This window comes from Lygodium microphyllum, chromosome 11 (genome assembly GCF_053477565.2).
Source record: "Lygodium microphyllum isolate KBCC chromosome 11, Lygodium_microphyllum_v1.1.10, whole genome shotgun sequence".
Classification (NCBI taxonomy): domain Eukaryota; kingdom Viridiplantae; phylum Streptophyta; class Polypodiopsida; order Schizaeales; family Lygodiaceae; genus Lygodium; species Lygodium microphyllum.
In genome coordinates this window covers 76,280,188-76,297,987 of record NC_141145.1, presented here as the reverse complement: position 1 = coordinate 76,297,987, position 17,800 = coordinate 76,280,188, and the positions used below count along the sequence as shown (strand labels likewise).

The window sequence follows — 17,800 nt, the reverse complement described above, 5'->3', positions numbered from 1 at the left end:
AGGAGTGATCTGATATCTATGGATCGAGTCTCTACATCAATGATAGTGCATTGGGTTTGGACAAAATTGGGTCCAGCTTGGGAATAAAGTAAAGGTATGGGGAGGGCCTGAGGAAGAACTAGATGATGAGTGTCAAACTGGATACGTGCTTTCTGTTTGATGAACCAATCGCAACCTAGAGTGATAGGAAAAAGTTGTCTCGGGAGGACATAAAACTGATGCTGGAAAGTGTTCTTGGAAATGGAAAAAGTGCAATGAGCTAATGTATTGGATGTATACAATTCCTTGTTATCCCCAAACAAAAAAGAAATTGGAGTGGTGGAGGATGTCTGAAGGCCTAATTGAGTGACTAAATGAGAGCTAATAGAAGAAATGGTACTCCCTGAATCTAAAAGGGCCTCATGAGTAGTGTCATGCAAGTGGACAATAGTAGAGCATACATGGCGGCTGGAAGAGATTGTGGCCTGGAACTGCGGGTGGGGGCCTTCCATTAGCCACCCACTCAAAGGTTTTCCGGCAAGGCTGCCAGAGTTGCAGAATCAGCGACAGCCACCTGTGAATTTTGCAGTTGTTGAGTGGCAAGCCAGCGATGGCAATGCCTTTTGACATGCCCGTAGTTGTTACAGTAGAAGCATTTAGGTCTCCCTTGAGCATCCCGCTCCGGTAGGGAACGACGGTGAGGATATGAGGGGTTTCGAAAACTGGATTGTTGTTGTTGCTCTCTGTGATTAACCTGCACATTTTGTACATCAACATCCATTGGTGATGTAGTATCCACATATGGGTGAATAGTGGTTGGGATGGGTGGAGGATGAAATGATGGAACTTCATCAGATTTGTCACTGCCTTCTATTCTCTGAGCAATTTGAATCGCAGAGTGGAAAGAGGTTGGCCCTTGATCACGTACTCTTCTTGAGAGGTCATGTCGTAGTCGAGGCCACAAGAAGAAGAGTTTCATCTCCTCTAACATCGTTGGATCTGCTCGCAGTAAGAGTTGTGTATCAACATTGGTACTTCAGCTGCTGTAGGGCTGTCTGAGTTATATTACTATGGGCGAAATCTTGTATCAACATTGACTTGAGGGTATTCCAATCATGCTTTACTTCTTGTGATTGCTGTATGTACCAGGTAGCAGCCACTCCTTCAAACAAAGTACTAGCTTCCATGACCTGTTTATGGGCTGACCAATTGTGGTAGGTAGCCACGTTCTGAAAATGATCTAACTAGGTAAGAACATCCTCTGTGGGTAAACCTGAAAAAGGTTTGGGACGGATTTTGGGATCAGGACGGGTGTGATTTGGGGTAACTAAGTGATTAAGGATAGTCTGATTAGTGTGATTCTGGCTTAGCAGGCCTTGATTCGTCTGATTCACTTGGACAATCAAATCACTCATAGAGTGAAAAATCTGCTCCATGTGAAGGGTGGGCACCCCAAACTCGGGATTCATTGATGCGTCTTCAAATTGGGGAGAGCCAGGGGTTTGACGGGGTGAAACAGAGTGGCTCATCTCGGCCACCAGGTCTCTTACAAGGCTGAAGAACAGCGTAGGGCGCTGAAGGGACAGAGTGTGCACAGAGGGAAAGTTGGTACCCTGCAGTCTCCACCAATGTGGTGTGCACACAATTAGTTCAATACTCAGAATCCCTCCCCTGTGTTGGGGCATCCTCTTTCATTATGTAGCCAGGGCTCAACGTACATCAAGAAAGGTTTTCCTCAAGAGGGAGCCATAACTGCCTAACTACCGAGGGCTCTACTTGTGGACCAGCCACACCACTATATATATATATATATATATATATATATATATATATATATATATATATATATATATATATATATATATAACTTATGTATTAATAATCTATTATGACTATCTAATCAATTACATTATTGTGTTAATCATTATAATGCATATATCACAATTATCACTAATACATAATAGTGCATGAAATATAATTATACATAATAATAATTGGTTATACTATAGATTATAGCTATATATTAATGTGTGTGTGTGTGCACATGTATGTTTATGTTTAATATGTGTGTGACTATTTATGGGGTTTCATAAATGTGTGTCTTCTCTGTTACTCTCATCATTTTTATTTACTCTCCTTTCCTCATCTATGTATATGTGTATGTACATGTGTGTATGCACTACATGTATATGTTTGTGTATGGATATGTGTGTGTGTCTATGTGTGCTTATTTGTAAGTGTATCCATTCTCTCTCCTTTTCTCTCTCTCTCTCTCTCTCTCTCTCCATTTTTTCTCACTCATATATTTACAATTGTATAAGCATGTACATATATATGCATATATGTACGTATATATGTTCACACATGTGCATATGTGTTTGCACAAATGTATGCATGCATATATGTGTATGTGTATATGGATTGGTCATGCGTTTTTTTAGTCTATGTTGTCTATATACATTTGTGGATGTTTTTAGAGTATGTGCATATTGGATACACATGTTCAACCATTAAATATCATATCATTTCATATGTCCAAATTAAATAGAAATTCATCTCTCTTTCTCTCTCTCTAGGAATATATATATATTTTTCAAAGACTCACCTCTTCCCTTTCCATGACCATATCCTATATTCAAGTCAAAAAGAGAAAGAGGAGTGTGTGTATGTTCAATTAAAAGATAGAGAAAGTGTGTGTGCATGTGTTGAATTGAGAGAGAGAGAGAGAGAGAGAGAGAGAGAGAGAGAGAGAGAGAGAGAGAGAGAGAGAGAGAGAGAGAGAGAGAGAGAGAGAGAGAGAGAGAGAGAGAGAGAGAGAGAGAGAGAGAGAGAGAGAGAGAGAGAGAGAGAGAGAGAGAGAGAGAGAGAGAGAGAGAGAGAGAGAGAGAGAGAGAGAGAGAGGATATAACCCCAACTCACTCTTCAAGAAAAAGCCCTCTTTATTTCTTGAATATAAAACTTCTTCTTCTTAGCCACATAGGCTTGGGAGCTTTATGGTTGGTTCAGGATCCCCTATGCAAAGCTCCAAATAATATATAGAATAGATGCTTTAATAGACATTGCTAATAAAGCATCCCAAAACCTCCTCTTATTTCATCACACATTGATGGCAAAGTAGTCACCTAAAAGTTGCTACCAATGAAGCATCCATAATATCTTATAAAGTGTCCATAGTGTTGACCATCAATATATGGTAAAAACCTATGGTTAGATGGTGGTATCACATTGTCTAAGCTATATTGCATGAAGATGTTTAAAAACCATGGATGTGAGTAAAATCAACCATAGACTCTCCAAATTAGACACCATAATCATTCATAAAAGAAAGGTGCTTTACTGAATACATTCCTTATTACTGGTTAAAGCAAATGGGTGCTACCTTTAGTTTAGACGTATCTTTGTTCTCAAATCATTTATAGTAAGGTCAACACATTGATGAACCCATTGAAGCATATAGAATGCACATGCACAATGAATCAACATTGCTAAATTTGCCCATTGAGATTTGATAGGATCTCATCTATATCCAAATATCCTTTTAATAACTATCTCTACTGCCGACATTGATTGGCTACTCTTTGACATGTAATTTCAATATTAGAACTATGTATTGAACTAAGAAAAATGTCTATCTAGAAAGGGTATGAATGCAACTAGCCAGATAAACAGGATATCACACCAAGGATTGGATTGAATCAAGCTTGCTTTACCTGGGCCAGCTACAATGAGAGTGCTTTAGGGAAGGCAAGCCAATGATAACTCTATTTTTATTTTCCACCACCTAAGAATTCAAAAAACTATTATAATATTAAATTTCTAGCATAGAGGAGTGTACATAAGAGGGAGAAGAGGGCTCACAAGGTACAAGAAGAAGCTCTTGCTTATTCAATTTCTCAAGAAGTATAACTAATACACTCTCTCTTCTACACTAAGAGTGGCCCTTAGGGATGTTTATATAGCCACTGGAAGCTAGGGTTAGGGTTTCCCCTATCCTCTAGCCCATTCACACCTCCCCTCATGCACCCTTGCTTACATAGGGTTCACATGCTAAACTTCTAACACCCCCCCTCCCCCCCAAATAACAAGGTGGCATTGGATTACATAGCATGGAAATGTTTCCCCCCCTCAATCAATTAGTGGGATGCCTTTATAATGTAGGCTACAAGGATGTTTATGAAAAGATGATATACCATATACTAAAAAAGGTTTTTATTAGGCGATTTGGAGACATTTTTGGCCTCCAATCTTTTTTGTGCTTCAGGGAAGTTAGGACATGTACTGGTGATATGTCCTATTTGCTTAGGTTTGTTGCAATTCATCTTTTTGGGATGGTTTTTCCAGCAGTTGCTTATAATATGTCCCTTTTTATTGCAAAAGTAACATTTAGTAGAAATAGTATAGACTAAGAGTTGATAATGGGTTGTTGAGGTAGATGCTGAGCTAGTGCTACCTTCTTTGTTGATTTCTTTTCTCCTCATCTAGATAATATTGGATGAAACCTTCAAGTGTGGGATTTGGTACATTTGTTAGAGTAGTTACAAGAGTGAGGAACGTTTTCCTTATAACTTTTAGAAGTATTGCAATGGCATCTTCTTAAGCAATTGGAGCTTAGACTAAAGCTAGTTGGGCAATCAATCCCTTCATGTGGGAAATGAAATTTTCCAAGTCATCTCCTTGTTTGTATTCCAAGTTGAAAAACTCTATTTTGAGGAAGATTTTGGGGTTCTTTCCTCTTGCACTACACAATTTTTTGAGCTCATCCCACTTCTTCTTTAAAATTGCAAGTTGATCAATATAGTGGATTAAGGATTCATCCAAGTGAAACATTATTATGGCTTGGGCTCTTTCATCAACTTCTACATCTATAGGGTTGGACGGGTCAATGGTCTTGGTCCCTTTGATAAAGGGCCAATAATCATTTCCATCATTGTATATTTCAGTACAATTTGCAATGGGTGAAAGTCTCTCCCATCAAACTTGCCAATTTGAGGTTTTATCAACATAGGCCATAGGAAGGTCTTACCAATTGCATAAGGCAATGGCAATGCCTAATCCTTTACAAGGCGGGCAATAAAAGTGGAAACAAATGAAATGATAGGAAGGTCTTACCAATTGCACATGGCAATGGCAGTGTCTAATCCTTTACAAGAAGGCATGCAATAAAAATGGAAACAAATGAAATGATATTTAAATCAAATGAGTAATAGGATCAAAGTGATTAAGAAATCAACAAGATAACATTTGGAGAGGAGATGAAGTAGTCTATGTTTATGTCTAACACATAGCCGTACAATGGTCAAGAGATGATGATAGATAAGCACTTATTGAATATGCTTAAGGTCTATAAACCTTCAAGGTCACTGAGAATAACTAGCAAGCAATGATAACTAGATTGATCAGTGGTATTTAAAAACACTAATATCCAAGCTTAATGAAATACTTGTGTTGAAATAAAATTGAATGATAGGTTTGAGAGTCACCTTTGGGATATAAGAAGCTCTGATTATTGACCCTCCAAATTTGCAATGAACTTGAATCTTGCTCAATCAATAATTAGAATCATTGTTCATGACTTCAATAAGAAGAAAATTGAAGAAAAACAAGTTTCAAGTTTTTGGCTATGGCTACCAGACACAGGCTGACAGTTAGGGTTTTGCCACAGTGGCCAGCAAAGGAGGAATATTGGGAACCCCTTTTAGATAGGGGTAATGCACTTAGGGGGCTACCAATGCCCATGGAATTCACCAGCATTGCACCTCCTATGGCATGAGACTAGCTACAAACTGAGACACTGCCTAAATCTACGCTTTTTCTTGATAAACGAGCAATGCTGAGATATGGCGTGCCTAATGTCAAGGTTATATCATGCTAGGATGGAACAACTTGAGGTGGGGAAGATATCTCTAGAAGAAGGCTAGAGCTAAGATACCCTCCTTTGGCCACTTTAAGTTCTCCAAGTTCAATGGATTGTAGACAACTATGGAGGTTGAGAAGGTAAGATAAAGAAATGAAGGTCACTTGTGCACTTGGGCCAATTGGATTAGAGGTGGCCCTGATACCATGTTAGAGTATCAAAGTTGTAGTATAGAGGAGTGTGCACAAGAGGGAGAAGAGAAGTCACAAAGTACAAGAATAAGATATTGCTTATTTAGTTGCCCAAGAAGTACAACTGGTACACTCTTTCTTCTACACTAAGAGTGACCCTTAGGGCTATTTATATTGCCACTAGAAGCTAGGGTTAGGGTTTTTCCTATTCTCTAGTTCATTCACACCTCACCTTCCCTTCATGTACCCTTGCTTACATAGGGTCCACATGCTATAATTCTGACAAAAACAACCCATGTATTGAGTGGAAATGCCTATAAAACTACACCACATAGATAAACTAAATATAAAATGTCAATTATATTACCAAGATGGCTATCTTCCAAAATTTTAACGCAGCTCTTATCCCATCTAGGAAGTTCTTTTAATGCTTACTTTATACATGTTTAATGAAACTCTTTCTTATATTTTGGTCATCAAAATAATGAGTAAATAAAGTTGAGTCCTTGACTATAGCCTATGATTGAGAAGTGCATGAGCATGAAGACTTAACTATGGAAAAGGAGAGTATAAAAAGCACATGTGCACATCCATTTAACATTGAGCAACTTTATGAGCTCTAATGCCCCTTCTAGCACAAGATTTTACAAAACAAGTGACACTCAAGTTGGATATCTAAATCAATGATGTAGCACATGTGGGCTATTTCTAACTATGTGCATCATTAGGGCAATTGCAATAACAAGACTCAATGTTTTTTAATAAATAAACCAAGTGAATTGCAACTTTTGAAATATAAAAGCTCTTTAAAGGGATCTATGTAGTTTCCTAAAGGAAGAAATGAGTTAGTGATAGTTAGGATAGGCTCTCATATGGTTCGATGATGACCCTAGTATGGTCTAAACCCCAAAAGAGTAGGCTTCATTGTTTTCTAATGTGCCTTTACTAAAATCAAGTAGTAGTCTTGTAAAAGCCTTCATTTGGCTTGGTGGTGATCCTATTGTGGTGAAACCCTAAATGGGTCACTATCAAGCAAGAGAGGTTCCTCCGAGAAGTTGAGAGCCCTCATATCACTCTTTGGTGTGAGATGAACCCTGAATGGATCACCACTAGGTGTGAGAGAACTCTAGTGAACCATAAATGGATTGTTGACCCCTTCTAGGGAAGGCACAATGAAGAAAGCATGCAAAGAATGGAAAATTTTTCAGAGAGGCAAAAATAGATCAATTGTTCAATGTATGTAATATTTGGAAAAAAATTTATTTAGAACTATTTTTATAAAAGAGAAATGAGCTCACTCTTATGAAAATTGTAAAGTCCAAGTGAGGCATGAGCTCAACAAACTTTGCTTTGGCAAGTCGAAAAATAGTTGTAAAAGGTAAACACTATATGCAAGGTAAGAAAAGGTTGGTCTAAGTTAATGGAATGGGAGGGTGCCCAAAAAAATAGAGACCATGTATAACAACTCGAAAGTGAATGAATAATCTCATTCTTGTGGTGTGCAAACTTGAGAGCATGTTGAGAATATGAGAGTGAGAGACTTGAGAGATGAAGATCCTTCCTTACATATGCTATTGGGGATTGGAAAGGTCCTCGTGGAAGCTACTATTTGTATATTCTCTACATCACGTGCGTTCAAGGCTTATTTATGAATATCCTTATCTGTGGATTAGGTTAAATCTACTAGGAATCAAGGAAAAGAAAATAAAAATGGAGGAGAAACATAGTGGAACAAGAACTCTTGGATATATAAGAAATAGGTCAACCCAACACGTAACTATATTACTCTTGGAATCACTGTACAATTGCAATAAATCTCTTCAAGCTAAAAACACTACACCTATGATGATAGCTTAGGAAAACTCTATCTAAGATGATAGCTTTGCACTACTCCTTTAGTCCAAAAGAAATTACCATAAAAAATACAAAGGAAACACTTGGAAAATACTAAAGAATACCCTATCAAAATAGCCCAGATATGCATAAAAGAATTCAAATCTACTTTATCTCTATTTCTTTAGTAAAAACCAATGATAGCTCTTCAATTAAAGCTATATAAACACTTTCCATCTGTAGGTAAAGATATCTTTAGATCTGTCCAAAAAATAATCTCCCAAAAGTAGGCCTTGTTGAGCTAAAGACACATGTAAAGAGATAGAATCACATGTCTTTTACTTCAACCCCATTAATCATAATAGTAAGTCACTTGTTTATTTTTACAAGCTTGAAACAATGATTGAGATTTCTTTTTATAATCATTGTAGCAGTTCAAGTCTACTTTTCATTGTTGCTTTTCATGATTTTTGCCTTTCAAACTCTTGATGTTTGTTGTATTCTTTTTTTTTTGTATCTACATGTTGCAACTTGTTTTGACAAAAACTTTTTCTCTATAAATACTATACTTTTTTATATTTTTTAGCTTGGAAGACTTGTACCACTCAAAATAAGTCCTAGTACAATAGTAATGGCTTTTGATAAATTCATTTTGGTCACTTAGATATGTTGACATATGAACTTGTACTTTACATTGTGTCATACACTAAGTTACCCTTGATAGGTCACATAAATCACTAAATAACCCATGCCATAGGTATACACTGAAATCTTGTAACACTAAAGAACCTATTTGTTTTCACACTTTAGATATCTATTGTATCAACATCCACCCCCTCTAAACCTGCACATCCTTCAATATGTACTACTTACTCTTTTGTAAATTTGAGGTCTTTATTATCTTTCATAAGCTCTGAATATTCTTCTTTTTCACGATCCTCCTTTGCCTCTTTATCTTAAGCTCTAGCTCTTCATATTCATCTAATCCTCTTCTCTTGAATATCTTAAATTTTCTACCTACAACTATGTCTACAAAAGATACCCTATCATACAACCTTGTAATCCTCTCATTATCTTACAATAAATTCTACACTTTTATACTCCTTCCTCTCGTGCAAATATATTTTCTAGAAGCTCTATTTATTTCTTCAATCGTATGGAATTTCATGAAACATGCCATTGCTAATCATCTTATGAAGCCCAAAGTAAAAGCATATTCACCTACAACAATAGGTGAGAGCTTTGTCCTCTCAATACCACTATAGTGCCACATCTAGTAGTACTTAGTAAAAACCCGACTCCTATAACTCTTTGGTATTGGGAGGTAGTGGAATTATCCCTCAATGTATCCTTATTTCTTACATGATTGACACACACTATCATAAAATGCACTAATTCTTGCATAGGTAAAACCATAATCTAGAATTTTATTCTCCATTCATGCTACAATAATAAATGGTTGCCATAAGATCATTGGGTATGATGAGGAATCCTACACAAAGAAATAATTATCACTCTATAAATCTCCTGTGGTAATCTTCACATTTGAAGAGGCAATATACATGTGTATTGTGGACTTGTTGGCTACCCACGGCCTCCATCCATGATTGATATTTATAGGCTTACTTCCATTCTCATAAATACTCCTCACTATAACATTTATCTCCAAACCATGGTTTATCAATGCAATGCATGGATTTTCTAGCTCTCCAACCTTCAATATAGTCTCTGTGGTAGCACGGGTCCAATGATTTTTGGAATAATGACTCTGGGGTATCATCCGCGAAGCCACTTTATCCTTTTTTTTTGCATAGGTCGTACATCTCTTATATTTTTATTGCATATCAACTCTTCTTTGCAACAATGTTTGCTTCAACATGGTCTACAATAAGCTCTTTTTCTTCTTTACAAGCAACCTCTGCATCTACAAAATCTTCAGAAACCAATTGTATGCTCTGTAAACTTGTTTCTTCTTTACTTTGTATCATTGCTTGAATTGATTCATCCACAAATTACCCATTTCTTTTTATAATATCTATGATTTCTTCATGGAACTTTCTCTTTGCTATTCCAAGAATTTCACCCAATGTAAACTCAATTTTGCTATTTAGAATCCTCTCTTCTAAAACCTTTTAAAGATCTATAGTGACCAGCTCTATGTCAAAGAGAAGCTTTCATCTTGGTTGCTTTTCCTTTGGCTTTTCTTATTTCTTTTTTCTACTATTTCTTCTTGTGTGCATCTTCCATGTTCCGTTCAGGAGGACTGGGTCTAGTAGGAAGTGTAGAGTGCTCAAGCTCTGTCCCACCATCCCCTCTAGTGTCTCTCTTTGAGGTCCCTAGTTTCGCATCATCTCATTTTTTAAATCTTATACTATTGCATATATTTTTTAGTGTTTTACCAAATAATCATAAATACAACAAGAATCCATAGGGGAATCCCCACACAGTCTTCTCTCTAATACTCTGTAGAGGTGAGCACGAGCTCTACCGCCAAGACCCACGGACCACTTATTGTTCAAGTGTTTCAAGTGAGTACTAATGGCTACCTCTCTCACATAGCTGATGTGCTATCCCTCTCTATGAGTGTAGTGAGCTTACCTTGATGTGCGATTGAGTTGCTTCCTCTCTCAAGCACTCCGATAGCTCCACGATTCTCGATGCAAGGTCAAGCATCCTCAAACCTCCACCTCCAAGCTCCATCCTCCATAGCCACACGTGAGACAAGAGAAGAGAAGTGAAAAGAAGAGGAGAGAAGAAGAAGAGAGGAGATGGTGGAGAGATTCACCTCCTTGATCCCTCACCCTCACACACTCACACTCCCTCCCTCAAGCACACACAAGCAAGCAAAGAGAAGAGAAGGAGAGAAGAAGAAGATTCCGCTTTGCCACACACCAAAGAATGAGCTCTCATTCATCTTTTGAACTTTATATATAAAGCACCCTAAATCCCATTTGAGTGATCATCCCCTTTTTACATGGTCGTAGGCCCTTGGTGGTGTCCCACACTTGAGGACCCAATTGGTGTAGACAGAGGGTGCAGTGCGTGAAGCTTAGGGTGACACGTCTAACCATAGGTGAATGGTATCTCCCTAGGTTTGCCCTACCCTTGTTGTGCCCTAAGCATGTGTCATGGGGGGTGGGGCTAGGTGTGAAAACACTAGGTGCAGTGATTTGTGGCATACAAAGTGGTTTTTTTTTTTTTTTGGATACTAGGGGTACTCTTAGACTCTACCCTGATCTTCCTTGGATGAGTTGCGAGGTGGTCTTAGGGATTTAATCAAGAAGGCATGGCTCTACAAGTATTCCTTGATGTTAGCCCTCGCATTGAGAAATGTGGCTAAAAAAAAAGGGTGGGTGCACCTCATAAAGTTGCCCTCATCATGAGCCTAGCCATAGCACAACTATCTATTCGTAGGTTAATGTAAAAGAAGAGTGGGGAGGAGGTGGGATTCCTTAGCTACTTGCTTTTGTTTAAGCAGAAACCTAATGATCCTAAGGTAATTACAAGTGGTTATGAAGGCTGGGTCTGGGCGCAGGAAGAGAAATCCTTGAGGAAGTGATGAATAGAAGGGCACAAGTCCCCTACTCTGAAGGTTATGCATTCCTCGGGAGTTGCTGAATCGACGTTGTAGATATTCAAAAAGTCATACCTGCCATGCACCCCCTATCATAATCCACTCCATGTCTGCGAGGTAGGGCATGTAGGTGGGATCATTCCGTTCATCCTGTAGCATGCCGCAAAAGGCCATCCATGCATCAAAATTGGTGTCCCAAATCCTCCTTCACCACTTTGGCTGCGCCTCGTAGCCTTGGACAATTTTGGGAACCTGATAGACCTTGTCCTGCCACTAGTCCGTGGGCTCCTACCTTTATTGTATGATGATGATGCTTCGCTTCTCAACCCATCGGTTTGCTAGAGCATTGCCCAAACAAATGATTCCTTCCACTAATTCCAGGGGTAAGACTCGGTTTAAGGCCCATGGGTAGAGGAAGGAGAACTCGAAGGGTCGGGATTGGAGCTTGTTGTTGCCAGGTAGTCAGCTCTTATGGCTAGTTAATGGGGTGGTGATCCTCCCATGGTGGCATGGGCTCATCAGGAAGCTGCTATGGCCATGCTTGTGCCCTCTGCTGGGCTTGCTCCACAAGTTCCCGTCTTCTTCTTCTTGTAGCAATAACACGCTTGGGAACTTGGGTACCCTCCGGCTCTTATGGGGGTGGATTAGGTAAGGGCAAACTGGCCTCCCTGATTTGCAGTTCTTCTTCGAATGCTTGCCCTTCCTCGGTGTCTTGTTTCATGGAGAGTTGGATTGGGGGTGGGTGGGGCTGCTCTTGTTCCTGGAATCCAAGTTCCCTAAGCTCATCGGTGGAGAGGCCATCTTGCCACAAGTAGTTACGTTGCTGCTCCTAGGTTATGGCGTGTGCTGGTTGGAAGTGTGCGCTCTTGCAGGCCATATCTTTAAGCTTTGGTTGTCAGTTCCAGTTTCCTCCTCATTCTCTCCACCGAGTCCTTGCCTTCAACTTGTGTGACATGAAGCACAGTGCTAAAAAAGGCTGTCCTCTGCATGTTGGAGCACACTTCAACAGCCTCAGCTCTAGACTCTGTGAGCACCCTCTCACATTCTGATACTGCCAGGCACTCTGTCAATCCCGCACTCTTTCAAGGTTGTGTTCCTCCCACTGCTATGCCTTTTCTTCCACGTTTTCCTTACCCCTCTCCATCTCCTGAGACAACATCATTACCACCTATTGCTACTTGCTCCAGATTTTCATCATTTGGGTCTTCTCTTTATCCCGGCGATTCGACTGCTCCTCTTTCAAGGTTGTGTTCCGCCCACTACTATGCCTTTTCTTCCATGTTTTCCTTACCCCTCTCCATCTCCTGAGACAAGATCATTACCACCTCTTGCCACTTGCTCCAGATTTTCATCATTTGGGTCTTCTCTTTATCCCGGCGGTTTGACTGCTCCTCGGCTATCCTCCTACCTTGCTAAGGCACAAAGTATTGTTGGTAAGCTTTTGCAATCCGTTCTGATAGATCTTCAGTAGTTTGTGTATAACTTTCAAGCTCTGCTCAGTGTAGCTTCCTTTTTCGATCATGGCCATGGCCATTAGTGCCTCCATCTCCTCACGGGCATTCTTTAGGTTGTCTTGTAGGCTTCCAATGGCTTTGTTGATGGCCTTGTCTCTCCTTTCTGACACAGCTTCTATTTCTTTCTCCAACCTTCCTTGCTCTTCCATTGACGTCCACAGTTGAAATACCAGGGCATCCTCCTATTCTTGGTGTCGTTATTTTGGTGTCTGGTCTCCTTCTTGCAGGCTTCCCTGTAGTTTTGCATGCATAGCTTCCACTCGTGCCATTTGCTACTACATTGCCCGTCTTACTAATGGTGCGCACTCAGAAAAGTCCCAACCCTCAAATTTTCAATTTTTGCTTATGACCCTTTAATGAGTAAAGCAAAACAAGGTCTCCCTGCTCAAAGTCACATTGTTTGACATGCTTGTCGAATCTCACAAATTAGGGCATGGGTAGCTAGGAGCCGAGTCTCAGTGAGTCGTTCCAATTCCATGAGGCAGTTGGTTCAAGCTTCCCTCCCCTTCCATCTCTCCTACACTACTACTATCCTCAGGATAGGGACAAGGAATTCTAATGGCGAAATTGCCTCAGTCCCGTAAGTCATCCTAACGGGCATGTTATCACATCACAGAGGAGCGGAAAATGGAAGAAAGGAAATAGCAAAAAAGGTGCAGGATAAAAGCAGAAAAAGGTGCCTTGACCGGTAACCAGACCCTGAAAAATTTAAATGTTCGGGCATGACCCTCAGAAAGTCTCATGTCGCCCCGAGACAACAAAAGAGTAAAAGGTATACCATTAAATATGGAAGCACTCCCAAATCCTTGTAAAAGAGCATTTGGCTCGCTCCTGTGCAAATTGTATGCATTAGTTGGGAATAGGATAAAATTACAATAGTGGGAAATGGGAAAAAGGGCCTAGGCTATGATCGGCCATGTAAAGAAGGGAAAAAGGGGATGACCGCCCAAAAGGGATTTAGGGTTTTGTATATAAAGTTGAAAAGTGAATGAGAAGCTCATTCTTTTGGTGTGTGGAAAAAGGAGTCTTCTTCTTCCTCTCTTCTTCTCTCCTTCTTTCTTGTGTGTGCTCTTGAGAGAGGGAGTGTGAGAGTGTGAGGGAGTGAGTGTGTGGGAGTGAGGGATCAAGGGGGGTGAAGCTCTTCACCATCTCCCCTTCTTTTCTTCTCTTCTCTTATGCGCACGGCTATGGAGGATGGAGCTTAGAGATGGAGGAGGATTGAGGATGCTTGAGCTAGCATCCAGAATCGTGGAGCTACCGGAGCGCAAGAGAGATGAGGGTACTCGATCAAGCATCAAGGTAAGCTCACTACACTCGTATGATTGATGACGTGTCAGCTAGGTGAGAGATAGCCATTAGAGCTCGCTTGGAACGCTTGAAACAATAAGCGGTCCGTGGGTCTTGGTGGTTGAGTGAAAGCTTCCACATTTTGGTTCCGTTGCGGGGACCAACGGATTCAAGCTTGAGCACTTGCGCGCCTCATATCGAGCATCGAAGTAGGGGATTCATCCCCGAAACGGAGCTTGAGATAGGTAGGAAGCTTGGGTGTTTTTGATCTTCAAAACAAGTAAGTATTTTGGGATATTTTGATTGTTTGATGATTGGAAAGCATTGAGAATCTATTTCAATTTTTTGCCTTCGATTTTTGTTGCATTTAGCGTAGCTTAGAATTAGGAAATCAAATCGGAGAAGGGTAGGGTTTACTGTTTCAAAACAGGGCAAAACAGGGAAAAAATCGTGCAAAATGGATAAAATGCTCGCTAATGATGCCTAAGATCGGCAAGTGAGTGATTGGGGCATCAACGCCACACTTGGGAAGGGATATAAGAGCCAGGAGGCCAAGGGAGAGCTCATTTGTGCCATTTCAGTGAGAGAGAGATAGAGAGCTCCAGCCCGTATCATTTTGATCGCATCACCAACGCACTTACCGGCCCGTTCAGGTATACGAATCTCTTCCTCTACTTCCCTAGATAGGATCTGGAAGTGCATGGCCATGGTGCCGGCCTACATTTGGTGAATCGATCAAAATCGTGTTCGCGTGGGTTATGCGTGCCGCATTCGGCCTGTCCGAGTGGCCTTTCTTGGGCCGAGTCCTAGAATCGGCCCTCGGCCCTTGTCACTCGGCCCACTCGGCCAAACCTTAGTCGGCCCTCGGACCCATCCAAGGCAAACGGTCCGAGTCAACCCATTCGGCTGTCCGAGTCAAAACTTTTTGCCACGTGGCACATCCGGCCTCGGCCCGTCCGAGTCTCAAATTTGGCCCTCGGCCACGTCCCAAATTTGGCCCTCAGCCCTGGTGCCATTCGGCCCGTCCGAATTCACCATTCGGCCCGTCCGAATCAAAACCGTTCGAGTCTATCCTCGAAATTCGGCCCTCGGCCTTGTGCCATTTGGCCCACCATCCGAGTGACCTACTCAGACCCTGCAATTCAGACCAGTTGGTCCAAGTGCAACTTTTTATCAAAATTTTCAGAAATTTGACCTAACCCGGCAAATACGCAGCAGCGCAAACTATTGAAACCCTTCGGGCGCTCAAAACTTGATTCTGGCACATGTAATAAGAGAAATTGTAGTGCGCAGCCGCTGGGCAGCTAGAAGTGGGCAGTTACGAGATCCAAAGACTTAGATGCAAACCGCTGAGCTGTAAAACCTAATTGACCAAAAACGAACAAGGCGACATATGAGGAAACCCTAAACCTTGACAAAATGACCAGAAAATGGATCTACAAGCCTATTAGGCCCGAAACAAGCGAGAGTGTGTAAGACACTGAGGAATTGCTTGCTGCACTCACATTGAATCTCCGCACTTGAAGTACACTTAAGAAAGCTGAAAGCCTGATTGGGCACAAGTGCACGAGAAACGATACACACACCGAGTGACCATGAATTGAGGTTTGTATTCAATAACCAAAGGAACTCACTCAGATAAACCACTCAAGGAACCCACCAATAGGAGAGGACCCAAGACATAGACAAACCATCAAAGTGCAGAGTAGGACCAAGCAAGGAGCGCCAACGACGAGGATCTGTCAAGTCTATTTAACCTGATCGACAGCGTAGTGGAGCACGAGAACTCGACCATGATGGAAGAGAGCTCAGACCATCGGTCTAATGAGGAGCTCGATTTGAACGTATTCCCAGATGCTATTCAGCAGAGCTGGTGAGCAGTTACAATGCGCACGCCCGGTACGAGCACCGCGACAGGACATTAGACGCAATCATTGCAGATCTAGAAGAGGAGAGAAGGCTAGCCCGCAAGGCATTGCAGGGCATAGCTGAGTACAATAGGGATCAGCAGGCTAGGAGCCAAAGGCAAAGTATGGAGCTGCATGAGGTGCAGCGAGTGCTGAACTTGGCTGGCCGAAACCGAACGGACCATGAGAGAGCGCTATAGAGAATCCCTCTGGGCGAGCGACCAACTGAAAGAGCAGTTTTGACTGTATTCATCAACGAAATTCGAGACGAGGAGTTATATAAGGCTTTGTCAGGCAACTCAAGCTTGCAGCGGGATATGGTGGCTAGAGTGTTTGAGGAAGCCATCAGAGTCAATGATCATCTGAAAGAGCAGAGCTCTAGGAGCTCAAATCTAGAGGAGACCAACCCGCGAAGCTCAGAGAGAACGTCGGCCTCTAGTGAGCGGTCAATCCCATCATCCCAAGATAAGGGGAAGGCCACCGAGACAGACCAAGGCTTGGCTGAGGTCAAGATGGAATTAGCCAAGTTGCAAGACATGTTGAGACGACCAACGCGCCCGCACCTCCAATGCATGTACTATGGCGGAAACCACTTGCCGGCCGAGTATCAAGACCCTAGGTCAAGACCTTGTGCTAACTGTGGTAGGTTCGGCCATGATGTCGCTCATTGTAGATTACCAACCCTACAGCCAGCCTTATCTAGCGAACAGGCCACAGCCATTCTTCGGAAGGGGAGCCCCATTGGCTCTTCCCGCACCTAACGATATGAAACCAGCTATCCCTAGAATGGACATCAACCCTACCGGCATTCCTAGACCGCATGGTCCTTACGTGACCCACCCACCGCGAGCGACGCTCTAGTACACTACTTGGAGGAGCCGAAGGAGGAAGAAACCTACATATACCCTTACATCTCGCACGACGACGAGGGCAACGCGGTCCTCATGGATTATCGACCCATGCCGGTGATGGCGTTAGGACGAGGATGAGGTAGAGGCCTAGGAGGGCAGCCATAGGATCTAGTCACTTGTTAGACTTGTGGTCACCCCGGCCATGTCTCATCACGCTACCCTGAAAGAGAGCAGCAAAATAGAGACAAGGCTGACCAAAGGTACACAGAGTGAGGAATCACCCATCTTTTCATAGATTGCCCAAGGCGAAAGCCATCCTCTAGTTCAGCCAACTTGCCATATGTCCCATTGGGATTGTTTGGTGCCGAAAACCTCGATGGGGAGGCCACACCTATTCCATTGCGGGTCATGACCCGAGCCCAAATGAAGCAGGCCGGCATCTCTCTGCCAGGACCTAGCAATCTTGACGCAACCTCGATAGGGAAGAAAAGCCGCAGGCGAAAAAAGAAGAGATCGAAAGCTAAGGTCGCACTAAAGAACGAGAGTGCTACGACTCTGCCTGCTGGAAAGAAGGTTTCAGATGCAGAGGCAGAGACTTCATCCCCTAAGACGGCCGAAAAGGGAAGCGCTAAGGTAGGGGAATACCCGCATCCGAAGCGACAGTTAGAGGCCATAGAAAAGGTGAAGGAATGGGTAAAGGAGGCTCAAGAGCACCTCAAAGACGCTAAGCCCATCGTAGAGGACGAGATCGATGACCTCTCCAGTGCAAGCACACCGATATCACCGCCTCAACCTAAGTCGGCAGAAGCA

The 17,800-nt window shown here is 42.0% G+C and overlaps 1 pseudogene; it reads right to left on the bottom strand.

Annotated features, from left to right (window-relative positions):
- Positions 1 to 502: 502 nt before the first annotated feature.
- On the bottom strand, positions 503 to 1,448 carry LOC148028981 (uncharacterized; annotated as a pseudogene).
- Between the last annotated feature and the right edge of the window lie 16,352 nt (positions 1,449 to 17,800).